Source organism: Mobula birostris, chromosome 13, assembly GCF_030028105.1.
Source record: "Mobula birostris isolate sMobBir1 chromosome 13, sMobBir1.hap1, whole genome shotgun sequence".
In the NCBI taxonomy this organism is placed as follows: domain Eukaryota; kingdom Metazoa; phylum Chordata; class Chondrichthyes; order Myliobatiformes; family Myliobatidae; genus Mobula; species Mobula birostris.
In genome coordinates, this window is record NC_092382.1 from 14089344 (window position 1) to 14104059 (window position 14716).

Sequence of the window (14716 nt, forward strand, 5' to 3'; positions counted from 1 at the left end):
GTCCGCTTTCTGATTTATTTCCATTTCCCTCCGAGGGAACAAAATCTTTTGCATCAGCTGTTGAGAAAATCACCTTTGTTCTGCCCCCATGTGAGATGAGGAGAGGTGAGGTACACCCCAGGTGCGGGACACGGGAAACTGGGTGAGAGTCGGGAAGGGGAATGAGGTGAAATGGCCATCGCAGAGTAATCTTGTGTCCGTCCCGCACAACAACAGGTGGACCCACTTTAGACACTGTCGGGGGGATCACTGACAGAGGAAAGTCAAAGGGGTGAGAGGGGACTAATATCCCAGTGGTGAGGCTCGCTAGTGCTAGTGTGGGGAGAGGGTGATGTGGTTCAAATAAGTTGTAGGGGGAATGGGAGCCAGAATGACAGAACAGACAGTGGGGAGGGTGAATTGACTTTATTACATACATCCTTCATATACATGAGGAGTAGAAATATTTACATTATGTCTCCGTCTAAATGTGCAATGTGTAATTTATAGTCATTTATAATAAATAGTTTGTACATAGGTCAGTCAATATAACATAGAAATGCAATTGTATCAGCATGAATTAATCAGTCTGATGGCCTGGTGGAAGATGATGTCCCGGAGCCTGTTGGTCTTTTTGCTGTGGTACCGTTTCCTGGATGGGAGCAGCAGGAACAGTTTGTGGTTGTGGTGAATTGGGTCCCCAATATCCTTCGGGCCCTTTTTACACGCCTGTCTCTGTAAATGTCCTGAATAATGGGAAGTTCACATCTACAGATGCGCTGGGCTGTCCGCACCACTCTCTGCAGGTTTCTGTGATTAAGGGAAGTACAGTTCCCATACCAGGCAGTGATGCAGCCAGTCAGGATGCTCTCAATTGTGTGTCCCTGTAGAAAGTTCTTAGGATTTTGGGCCCCATCCCCAATTTCTTCAACCGTCTGAGGTGAAAGAGCTGCTGTGCTTTTTTTTTAAATTTCTTATGTGTTCTCCTGCATTTCTTATACTCCATAAGAACCTGCCTGCCTATCCCTGTTCTGCAGCTCCATTTTGTGCTTCCCCAGGGTCTCAATATCTCTTGAAAACCAAGGTTCCCTACAGTCTCTATCTTTACCTTTTATTCTGACAAACACACACCCGCTTTGTACTTTGAAAACTTCACTTTGAAGGCCTCCCATTTACCAAGCACACCTTTTCCATAAAGCAGCCTGTCCCAGTCCACAGTTGCCAGATCCTATTATCTTAATTCCAGGTGTTGATCCATGCCCTGAACACATCTGCCTTTCCTACGCTGCTCCTTGTATTGAAATATACAGGATTGAGCATATTTACTGCACCATGCTCAACGTTTCTCATTCCTGAATTTGTCTGAGGACTGAACAACATCTGTCTCCATAACTCCTCCACTATCTGTTCTGTTATTCAGGCTCCCATTATCCCTGCAACTTTAGTTTAACCCCCCCCCTCTACCCCCACCTCCCACCATGCAGCTCCATCACCCCTTTGGCTTTCCTCCCCCAGATCAATAAAAAGGAGGTGCATACCAGGTACAGGCAGATAGGAACAAATGGGGTACTTATGAGATACAGGAAATTCAAGTGAACACTTATGAAAGAAATAAAAGAAGACATGAGGTTGCCTCAGCAGACAAGGTGAAGGAGAATGCTCATGGATTCTGCAGGTATGTTGAGTGTGAAAAGATTGCAAGGGAAAAATTAATACTCTGCAAGATCAGAATGGTAATCCATATGACGAGACAAAATAGATGTGGGAGATTTTTTGCTCAGGAGATGGACACAGAGTCTATAGAAGTGAGGCAAAGCAGCATCAACTTCATGGACCCTGTACAGATTACAGAGGTGGAGGTGTTTACTGTCTGAAGGCAAATTAGCGTGGATCAATCCCCAGGGCCTAACAAGTTGTTCCCTAGGACCCTGCGGCTGACAACTGCAGAAATTGTCGGGGCCCAAGCACAGATATTTAAATCATCCTGAGTGACAGGTGAGGTACTGGAGGATTGGAGAACAGCCAATGTTGTTCCACTGTTCAAGAGAGGCTCTAAAAATAAACTAGGAAATTATACATTGTGAGCCTGACATCAGTAGTGGGAAAGTTATTGGAATGTGTGTGCCAGTAGGAAGTTCTTTGGATTTGGGGCCCCATTCCAAGCTTCTGGTGAAAGAGGTGCTGTTGTGCATTTTTCACAACACAGCCGGTATGTCCAGACCATGTGAGATCCTCGGTGATGTTTATGCTGAAGAACTTAAAGCTGTTCACCCTCTCAACCCCAGATCCATTGATGTCAATAGGGGTTAGCCTGTCTCCATTCCTCCTGTCGTCCACAATCAGCTCCTTTGTTTTTGTGACAATGAGGGAGAGTTTGTTTTCTTGACACCAGTCAGATGTTGTTCAGACCTCAGATAGAGTCAGCAATCAAATGGTTGAGTATGGTGCGATGAATGTTCTGAGCTGTGTATATCACAATGCAAGAAGCATCGTAGGAAAGCCAGATGAGCTCAGAAGAGGGAATTATGATATTGTAGCCATTATTGGGACTTGTTTGCCCCCTACAGTCCGAGGGATTTTGAGGAACAAGTTTGTGGAGAGATCGCAGACTATGTCAAGAAACAAAGGTTTATTCAGTAAGTGATTTTAACTTTCCATATATTGACTGGGACTCCCATACTGTAAAAGGACTAGATGGGGTTGAGTTTGTCAAATGTGCCCTTAATCAGTGTGTAGAATTCCTGACGTAGAAGTGTGCAATAAGCTGATGATCCAGGGCTGGTGACAGAATTTAGTGATCATAATGCTATGAGATTCAACGTAAATATGGAAAAAGAGTGGTCTGGACCATGGGTTGAGATTCTAACTTCAAGAGAAGTCAATTTTAATGGTTTCAGAAAAGATCTGACAGGTGTGGTTTAGGACAGGCGTTTTCTGGCAAAGGAGTACTTGGTAAGTGGGAGGCCTTCAGAAGTGAAATTTTGATGGTGCAGAGATTGTACGTGCCTGCCAAATAAAAGTTGAAAGGTAACTGCTGCAGGGAACCTTGGTTTTCAAGAGATACTGAGGCCCCAGGTATTTTGTTCCTCTAAATGTCTCAGACTGTTGGGTGCAACCAAGACTGTTAAATGACCACAATATCATAATTCCACCCCCGAGGTCATCCAACTTGTTTTAGTCGTTTTCTGTTGGTTTCTAAAAGCTTCCCAACAGTTTTTGCTCTTTTGTTTGCCCTCTCTTTGGATTTTATATTGGCTTTGGCTTCTCATTTCAGCCATGGTTGTTTCCTCCTGCCTTTCCAATGCTTCCTCTTCTTTGGGATGTGTTGATCACTCAGCTCCCGAATTGCTCCCAGAAGCTCCAGCCATTACTGCTTCATTGTCACTCCTACCTATTCCCTTCCAAACAAGTTTGACCAGCTTCTCTGTCATAGAAACATGGAGAAGTTCAGTACAGAAACAGGCTATTTGACCCATCTAGTCAACACTGAAAAAACATTTAATCTGTCTAATGAAACTACCTGCACCGGGACCATCGCCCTCCATACCCCCACCATCCAGGCTCCCATCCAAACTTCTTTTAAATGGTGAAACTGAGCTGATATTCACCACTTGTGCATTCCATACTCTCATGACCATTTCAGTAAAGAGCTTTTCCAAATGTTTCCGATAAATTTTATCCTTCCCCACTGACCCATGACCTCTGGTTGTTAACCCACCCAACCTCAGTGGAAAAAGCTGCTCTCATTTTCTCTATTTATACCCTCAAAATTTTGTATGCTTCTGCCAAATCCTCAAAGCAATGTATAATTTCTTGTTTATGTTTGGAGCCTTTTTTGGTGTATAAGATGATGAGAGCATTGATCATGTGGATAGCCAGAGGTTTATTCCCAGGGCTGAAATGGCTAACACGAGGGGGCATAGTTTTAAGGTGTTTGTTAATAGATACCGAGGGAATGTCAGGGGTAAGTTTTTTACACACAGAGTGGTGGGTGCGTGGAATGCACTGCCGGCTATTTGTGTGAGAGTGTTTCAGTTACTGTGGGGCCAAGAATCCATGCAGCTCAGTGGGAACAGGGAATAATACCAATGGAGAGAGTCAAACTGAGCCAGGTCACAGACTGGAGATGGCAGAAATACCCCATTCTTAGAGAGACAGGAAGAGCATCAGAGAATTTGATGGTCATTCCAGATACCAGCACTGTGCCCTGTTAGAAGATGATTTCTCTCTCCAACTTGTGTTGAACTTCACTGTAACAGTGTGATGCCAGATCACATGTTGACAATTCAAGTGACCTCATCTGAAAGGCTGTCCAACACAGTTTGATAGATTTTGTAAATCTTTTTTTTTACAGGTTAAAAATGACAAGGAATTTGTCTACTGGAATCTCGAACACAATACGCCAGTTTTGCTGTCTCTGTCCAGATATTTAAGAAGTGGAGCAAGGGATTCACTTGATCATCCTTCCTGCTCAGACTGTGGGGAGGGATTCTCTCGATCATCAGACTGACTGGCATTCCCGTCATTTTACACAGGGAGGAACCCATTCATCTGCTCATACAGTGGGAATGGATTCAGTCGGTCTTCTGAACTGAAGGTACATCAGCAAGTTCACACTGGACAAGGCCATTCACCTGTTGCGTGTGTGAGAAGGGATTCAGTCGGTCTTTCCACCTGTGGACACTCCATTCAGCTCACACTGGGCGGAGGCTGGTCATCTGCTGAATTTGTGGGGAAGAATTCACTCGATCATCTGACCTAATGGCTCACCAGTCAGTTCACACTGGGGAGTGGCCATTCATCTGCTCAGACTGTGGGAAGGGATTCACTTCGTCATCCCAACTGAAGGTACATCAGCGAATTCACACTGGAGAGAGGCCGTTCACCTGCTCAGACTGTGGGAAGGGATTCATTTGCTCATCCCCACTGAAGGTACATCAGCGAGTTCACACCGGGGAGAAGCCATTTGCCTGCTCGGACTGCGGGAAGGGGTTCATTTGCTCATCTAAACTGAAGTTACATCAACGAGTTCACACTGGAGAGAGGCCGTTCACCTGCTCAGGCTGTGGGAAGGGATTCACTTGCTCATCCGAACTGAAGGTACATCAGCGAGTTCACACCGGGGAACGGCCCTTCATCTGCTCGGATTGTGGGAAGGGATTCACTTTGTCATCTCAGCTACTGGGACACCAGTCAGTTCACACTGGGGAGTGGCCATTCAACTGCTCAGTCTGTGGGAAGGGATTCACTTGCTCATCTAAACTGAAGGTACATCAGCGAGTTCACACCGGGGAGGGGCCATTCACCTGCTCGGACTGTGGGAAGGGATTCATTCGGTCATCTCACCTGCAATCACACCGGTCAGTTCACACTGGGGTGTGGCTATTCACCTGCTCAGTGTGTGGTAAGGGATTCACTCAGTCATCTCTGCTGCAGAGACACCAGCGAGTTCACCCTGGTTAGAGGCTGATCAGCTGCTCAGACTTTGGGAAGAGATTCTCTCAGCCAAATCAACCAAATTTGCATCATTGAGTTCACACTGGGGAGAGGCTGTTCACCTGCTGTGAATGTGGTAAAGGATTCACTCAGTTATCTATCCTTATGACACACTACCAGGTTCACACTGGGGAGAGGCTGTTCACCTGCTGTGAATGCGGAAGCGATTCACTCAGTCATCTTGCCGAATGTAACTATCGCTTCAGCTAGCAGCTTAATATAGGGGGTGATAGCCCCCAGCCCAGTCAAGCTTAAGAAATCTCATTTGGGTGGATGCTGTGCGATGTCTCCCCTGTTACAAATCAGTACCCTGAAATAACAAACAGTACACAATATGTGATTAAACGATTGAGCTTTATAATTCTGACTTTGACTATAGGGTTCATAAAGAAAACAAAAAAAAGAGCCCACTCTCTCTATTCACGTCTTCTCATCTCTCCCCAGCAAAAGACCACGAAAATCTCCCTTCCAGACTCACAAGAGAGAACATTTCTGTCATTGAATAGCCCCGCACTCCAAAACCCTGTTATCTCCAGTCATAACCTAAACATTTCTGCTACAGAGAAACCGTGATGTTACTATTGTGTCCACTCTTTTTCTGAAAGTTTATTTAAGTAATCTTGTAAATTGTCTGGCAGCCTGTTTCTTTTCTGTTTTCGATTTGTTTTGTCTGTGCTCCACCTGGTACTGTATTTCCTTGGTATTGTTTTATCTTCAATATATTTTGTCTTTGTAAAATTGAAAATTGTAAATAAAGTAATTTAAAAAAAAAGATCCCGGTGTGAGGTGCTCCACTGGTCAAGGCACATGTGCGTGGTGGGAATGGTTATATCTATTGAGGGAGTTGTTCCTGCTTGTTTATCCTGTAATATTATATCCGGATGGTTATTATGGATTGTCCTATCTGAAATAATGTATTGATTATCATATACTTTGTGAGATTCTGACTCTAAAACTGGATCAGGCTCGAATATATTTTGCCTTAATGAAGTGATGAAGGTCATTCATCAGTTTGTATTTTAAAGCAAGATTCTGGTGAATGATATTTGCCACTTGATTGTAATCAAATTGAGTTCAACTTCTGCAGGATCCTGGAATGTGTTGGATTGTGTCTGGTTTCTCTCGATATTCCCCGCATTTATTGCCTTGTTTGTTTGTATTGTACAACGTTTGCATGTAGTTTTGATTTTTTTCTTATTTTTCTTAACCACCTTGTCCTGTATTTCTGCAAGGAACCCCTCTGTTTCTGGGAAGAGGTCTCCAACTCCCAGTCAGATGCTCGATGCTTCCTTGTCAACATCTGGTCTGCTCAGATCGTTGGGATGTCTCCCATGGAGGGTCGTACTCATTCCACTGGTTAATATTTTCTTCCACAGTGATGATTTATTTTTCTGAGTTAGCCTCTCATTTAAGTTTCTGGTCTGCATTTCTTATCACAATTGCATATATACACACACAGACTGTTGAGTCCGGTTCAGTTTTTGTGAAAATATATACTCCGAAGTTTTATCTGACTGTTGTGTGATTTTTTTTTCCAGGTGTGTTATTTCTCTTCCTCCATCTGTCCAAGGTAGTGTTAATCTAAGTGGGTTTGAGTGTAAATAGTCTTTTCTAAAGTTGTCATTTCAGTTCTTATTTATCTTTGTAAATTTTACTGATTGAAGTGGGACCAAGATATTTTCATTAAAAAAGTCAATGTCGGTATTGATGAAAGTGTTTATTGCCTTTGTTGTATTTGTGAACTATTGATCTCTGTTTGGCAGGTTTTTTTTTAAACCTTGAACTAAATTTTGTCAAAGGTTTTCCCCATTTTGCACTACTTTCTATTGTCTTTGCTTGTTGATATTCCAAATACGTGGGTATCAAGAGTTCCGATGAAGCATCTTGGCCCGAAATGTTGATTCCCATCCATAGATGCTGCCTGACATGCTGAGCTCCTCCAGCACTTTGTGTGTATTTCTCTAGATTTCTAGCATCTGCAGGTCCTCTTGTTTCCCAGATACTTATATGTTTCTTGAAAGAACAAGCCGGTAGTGGAGTTGTGTGGCTCTGTTGGTAAAATACTAAATAAGATCATTCGAAACAGGTGGCATAGGGTTGGAAGGTGTAGAATCTCTGTGGGCGGATTAAGGAACAGCAAATGTAAAAAAAAATCCCTGATGGGAATTGTATAGAGACCTCCAAACAGTAGTATGTTTTCCACAAATTACAATGGGAGATAGAAAATGCATGCCAAAAGGGTAATGTTACATGGGGGATTATCATGCAGGTAATTAGGAAAATTAGGATGGTATTGGTCTCATGAGGAGGAATTCCTAGAATACCAACAAGATGCTTTTTTAGAGCAGCTCATGGTTGAGCCCTCGTGGGGATCAGCTATTCTGGATTGGGTGTTGTAATGAATTAATTAGGTCACTTAAGTTCAAGGAACCCTTCAGGGCAAGTGATCTTGATATGATCAAATTCATCCTGACATTAGAGAAGGAGAGGCTTGTTACGTACCCCGTGACGGGTTAAATGAACCAGCAGCAATAGAGCAGACCTGGAGTCTGTTTTTAATGTTAAAAACCACTATTTATTAGTAACTACTTAATATAGTAACTTAAACCAGGTAAATCAAAAGTTAGCAATGTTAAGTGTATATATGTAAATATAATTCCCAAACTCATTAAAGCTCGGGTGGCAAGAGTTAAAGTCTTACGATGGTAATGTAAGGAAGTTCAGTTCAATCCTCAGGTTAATTGATGAGAGATGTTTGTGTAACGTCTGTGCCCCAATTTACCCCCGTTCGTCTAGGGTGAACTGCTGTCACCCTGCCACTAGTGCAATACTTCGGTGTAAACACAGTGAAATGCCCCCTCCGCCCCCAGTGCACGCTCCCAACACAGTATCAGACAATACACCAGAGGCGAGTAAATAATTACAACATTTTGTTATTTCTTAGTGATGGGTTAGTAGAAACAGATAACCTAAAGGCACCAAAGCAGTAAGTTTATCAGTTTGTGCACATAATGTTTTAATACGTTAGAGCTCACACCTCCGGTTCCATCCACAACGACCCTCCGAGCCTTTGGCCACCGTCCGAACCGCCAACTTCCAGTATCCGCCACCCTGGAACCGCTGTCCGCTCCTCACACGTCCGTCCTCCTCGCTCGCATCCCGAAAAAGACAACAAACTCCCGCTGAGCTCACACATTCAAGATAACATAACAATTCTCCAGTGATTAGTTCCACCCATATCGGCAGGAGGAGGAGAAGATGGCGGCATGACGCAGCGCGCAGCGGCCACTCCAGTGGATGATATCTGTTATTTGTCAAGTAGGGTGCCGTGCACTATCCTGATTTGATGGAGACAGACGTGAGAGCACAGAGAAACTTCTGAAATGCCTTCTTCGCTGCCGCTGCTACTGTGTGATCCAGAATCTCCGGAGGAGAAGGCCCCAAGTCCTCGGCTTTGCCTGCTGCTTGGCAGCCGGGGCGGGTCGAAGTGCTCGGCAGAGGATGGTCGGAAGCTCGAAGTTTTCGGACGGACTCAGAGTCTGCTGTGGTCAGGTACGTCCATGCATCGGCAGTTGTCGGCGCCTGGAGGTTTACGGCAGGGAGAATTTCTCCTTTTTGCCGCCTGCTATCGGGACTATCGGGAGTTGATGGGAACTCTGAAATTTTTTTTTTTACCGTGCCCATGGTCTGCTCTTTATCAAATTATGGTATTGCTTTGCACTGCTGTAACTATATGTTATAACTATGTGGTCTTGTCAGTGTTAGTGTTTGGTTTGTCCGTTTTTCTGTGATATCACTCTGGAGGAACATTGTATCATTTCTTAATGCATGTATTTCTAAATGACAATAAATGAGGACTGAGTGTCCTCATAATCTAAATAATCTAACCCAAACATTTCAGCTACAGAAACCCATGACAGTATTAACATTACAGAGAAGCCATTTTGTTAGTCTCAACAGCTAACACCACAGTTAATGGTACTGAGAGCCCTACATTCTCCCCCCACCGAATTTAGTCATGTCCTCATGACGCTTAGATAATTTGCTAACCCTTCCTGCAAAACACAGAGCCCAACCCAAGTGCGGAGAGCAGTGACAAAACTCCCCGAAACAGTGGAGATCACACCCTGTTCCCTGGGCGCTATCAAGGCCAACCTATGTGGGGGGGTCCTTACTTCTCTGTGACCTCCTCTAACTCCTCCACCTCGGACATTACAGGAGACTCATGGAAACGATGAGGTGAACCCTCCTGCGAGTGGTCACCCAAACCCCTCTGCACCTCGGAACCCTCTATCTCTCACTCGGGCCCCACATCATCCTCTCCAACGCCTGTGGTACCCCTGACGGCCCATCAGTAGCCCCTCTTACCCTGTCTAACCCAGTGGGGGAAGGGCCAGGAGCCTCCCCCTCAATCACGGGGGCCTCAGCGAACAGCCACATGCACCAGTTGTCCGAGTCATCATCCTCCTCTGAGCGGGCCTGTTTCTCCCGGTGTGGGCTCTTCCTCCATCCCACGTGGACGCAGAGTCCCAGTACTGGGTGTATCCGGCACCTGGGGCTCCCGTTCCACCTGTACATCTCACCCCAGGGGCGACAGATGATTCCGATGGAGAATCTTGACAGGCCCTTCCCATCCTCGGGCTGCACTTGGAAAACAGTAAATTGGGCAACTGACTCTCCACCAGATAGGGTGTGCCCGACCAGCGATCAGCCAACCTGTGCTTCCCAGGAAATCCCAAATTCCTTACGAGGACTCGGTCTGCCGGCAGGAGTTGGGAGAACTTCACTTTCTGGTCACACCTCTTCTTATTTCTCCGATTCTTCTTGGCAGCTGCCTCCCCAGCCAACTCATAAGCCTTTGCAGCTCCTTCTTCATATCAGACACATACTTCAAGTAAGGCTTCGGCGAAACTTCACCTGCGGCAGTCCCGAGACAGAGGTCAATGGTACTGAGAGCCCTACCTTTGTATCCCAAAGGTGAATGTCAAGAGAAGGCAATTACATTGTTTTCCTCGATGATAAACAGGATAAAAATAGCTGCATGTTTTATCTCCGTCGTTCCCAGATCCACACACGAAGTATCTCCTACAGTGATCTTCACGGAATATCCTTTTGACACGAGTGGTTACCACAACACCACCCCGAATTCAGCTACAGGTCATCCCAAAGTGGTGACCACAGGACACTCAACCAGAATCCACGTATGGATTATCACCAAAAGATAGCTGATCACAGGGGTAGCATGTTCAGGGGGAACTACCACCCAGGCAAGGGTAACACACACAGGTAGATTCCACAGGGTTGCCCCAGTCACACAACGTGATAGCCACTTGTCCAGTTCCACGACATACGAAGTAACTCCAACAGTGATTTACCACAGGGATACCGTCTTCCAGTGGGCTACCACGCCCAGGCAAGGGTAAAACAGAAGTGATATTCACAAATGTGTTCCCTAACCAGAAAGACCCACTCCAGTGGATCAAACTATGTGACAATCACACATTCCTATTCGCTGGAATCAATAACCAAACCCACCCTTGTGGGCTGTTGGGAGAGTCCAAACAGTGACCCCTTGTCACTCTGTTCTTTGTTTCAAACCTTCCTCTCCCCTTCTCTGCAACGGCTTCCACCCACTGCCACTGTGTGTCTGCTTGTGAGAGTCACTTATCAATACCCTGGATCGATACTCAACCCAAATTTCAAACAAATCATTTGTTCCATTCCCCAAGACCTTTTGTTCCATATGTTCCCATGACAACATCCGCAGATGGTCTCCCCTGGTCAAAATAACACTCCACTTTGTTTTGAGAGATCTCCAAGCCTTGTCTCTCAAAACCACAAACTTAGACCATAAGACCATAAGACAAAGGAGCAGAAGTAGGCCATTCGTCCCATCGAGTCTGCTCCGCCATTTTATCATGAGCTGATCCATTTTCTCCTATTTAGTCCCACTCCCCTGCCTTCTCACCATAACCTTTGATGCCCTGGCTACTCAGATACCTATCAATCTCTGCCTTAAATACACCCAATGACTTGGCCTCCACTGCTGCCCATGGCAACAAATTCCATAGATTCACCACCCTCTGACTAAAAAAAATTTCTTCACATTTCTGTTCTGAAAGGGCGCCCTTCAATCCTTAAGCCATGCCCTCTCGTACTAGACTCCCCCATCATGGGAAACAACTTGTTTATTTTCAAATTCCAAAACACAATTTAACAGAATAACATCCACTTTCTCATCAAACCACTGTTCCCTTAGCAAGATCAAAGGTCCTGAAACCAATCCAGACTTCACAAAAGGACTAAATTCCCTTCCAACCGAATCAGACATTTCAGGTTTTAACTGAGCTTCAACACAACGCTCAGCATCCTGCGGATTTACAGCTGCTTCAACAACCTGAACCCAGGCAACTGGGACTGCCTCCTCTTCCAGGCTTTCATCACTAGTCCCAGCTTCCACTTCTAGTTTACCCTGGTCATCCCAGCTACTCTCTTGGAAGCTCTCACCCGAGGTAAACTTCACCTTGTGGGTCAAAACAAGCTCATCTGCTAATCTAGCAGACTCCTGCAAAGTGACAGCTTCCTTTTCATCTAGATACGTCTACTTTTCATCGGGGATGCACCTTTTAAATTCCTCAATCAAAACCAACTCTTTCAAGTTGTGAACATCCCCATTTACCCCATCAGAGGTACACCAACGACTGAAGTACACAAACTTCTCATTGGCAAATTCCACATACGTTTGGTTCCCAGGTTTCCTCGAATCTCTAAACTTTAGTCTGTAAGCCTCCAGAACCAACTCATAAGGCTTGAGCACAGCCTCTTTCACTGAGTCATAATCAGCTGCCTCTTCAAGTGTTAGGGCAGACTACCCTTGCTGGGCTTTCTCCTGAATTACACTTTGTAACACAACAGCCCAGCTGTCTTTCAGCCACCTTCGATTCTGAGCCACTTTTTCAAACTGCAAGAAGGACTTATCAACTTCTGCTTCATCAAATGGAGGTACCAACTTAACTTCTCGACTGGCACTAAACCTCTCACCAAGATCTGGCACTGAACCTCCTTGCAGCCATCCCTGCACCTCAAACCACCTCTGTCTTTCTGCCTCTTCCCTCTGTTTGTCCGCTTCCTCAGCCTCAAACTGTTTTAGTCGTAACTCATGCTGTCTTTGCTTATCCTCAGCCTCCCTCTTTGATTTTTCTATCTGGAGCTGAAGCTCAGTCTCAGGAGGTTTACTTTCAGCAAACATTTCCAACACATCTCCGTCAAACACTTCCTCAGATACATAATACTCCACTGTCACATCTCTGTCAAACACTTCTTTCGATACATAATACTCCGCTATTAATGTCTGTATCTGAGCCTTCCTCATTTTAGTGCTCACCTGAAGTTATAACTTCTGAGCAATTTCCAACAGCACAACCCTCTTTGCACCATCCAATGCTTCAGGGGTTTGCTTTGTCAGAAACCCATCAACCTCCATTGCTGCTGATCTTCCACTCAAACAAATCAAAGGGGATTTTCCCAATCAGATCGATCATTAATCAATCAATTCAGCCCCCAACCAATTTCTTCATATCCCGGACGCAGGCCCCAATTATGTTACATAAAAGCAACAGTTTAAATGAACCAGCTGCAATAGAGCACACCTTGAGTCTGGTTTTGATATTATAAACCACTGTTTATTAGTAACTACTTAATATAGTAATTTAAACCAGGTAAATCAAAAGTCAGCAGTGTTACACATCTATATGTGTGTAAATACAATTCCCAAACTCGTTAAAGCTTGGGTGGCAAGAGTTAAAGTCTTACGATGGAAATGTAAGGAAGTTCAGTTCAATCCACGGAATTGGTGTGTGTGAGGAAGGTATTTGTAATCCAAGGTGAAAACCACACTAGGAGAAGAACGAGTAAACAGGTACCGTTGATCTTCCATCGTCAGGCTCCAAATCCACTCTCGAGTTAGCCAAACGCAGCTTATCACTAAGGGGACCGTCTTCGAGGGTGAGCTACCACCCAGGCGAGGGTAGACACACCGGTAGCCTCCACAGGGTCAGCCCTTCCACACACCGTGATGGCCACTGATCAATTACCCTGATCGATCCTCAACCCACGCTTGTGGGCACTTGGAAGTTCCACCCAGTGACTCCTCTGTCACTGGCCTCCTTTCACTGACCGGTCGCTGTAACCGGTGTCCCACTGTGTGTCTCTGGGAGAGTCATCTGACCTTGCTTAAATAAACACGCTACGAAGCAACTGTGAACATCGAACTGTCCATCACATAACTCCGCCTCTCTCTCACCATGGCAACCAAGAAGCAACTGTGAACATCGAACTGTCCATCACATAACTCCGCCTCTCTCTCACCATGGCAACCAAGAAGCAACTGTGAACATTGAACTGTCCATCACATAACTCCGCCTCTCTCTCACCATGGCAACCAAGCAGCTGTGAACATCGAACTGTCCATCACATAACTCCGCCTCTCTCTCACCATGGCAACCAAGAAGCAACTGTGAACATCGAACTGTCCATCACATAACTCCGCCTCTCTCTCACCATGGCAACCAAGAAGCAACTGTGAACATCGAACTGTCCATCACATAACTCTGCCTCTCTCTCACCATGGCAACCAAGAAGCAACTGTGAACATCGAACTGTCCATCACATAACCCCGCCTCTCTCTCACCATGGCAACCAAGAAGCAACTGTGAACATCGAACTGTCCATCACATAACTCTGCCTCTCTCTCACCATGGCAACCAAGAAGCAACTGTGAACATCGAACTGTCCATCACATAACTCCGCCTCCCTCTCACCATGGCAACCAAGAAGCAGGCAGCAGTACTGTAGACAGTTTCTCTCTCTCTCTCATTTAAAGGCACAGTCCATGTCCACCACAAATCCTTCACCACATTCACAGTAGGTGATCTGCCTCTCCCCGGTGTGAACTCAGTGATGCACAATTGGTTGATTTGGCTGAGAGAATTTCTTCCCACAGTCCAAGCAGGTGATCAGTCTCTACCCAGTGTGGACTCGCTGATGTTCCTTCAGTTGAGATGACGTAATGAATCCCTTCCCACGGACAGAGCAGGTGAACGGCCATTTCTCTGTGTGCCAGCAGGTGAAATGACCAATTGAATCCCTTCCCACAGACTGAACAAGTGAATGGTCACTCCCTGGTGTGAAGTGACTGGTGTTTCAGTAGATGAGATGACCGAGTGAATCCCTTCCCACAGAC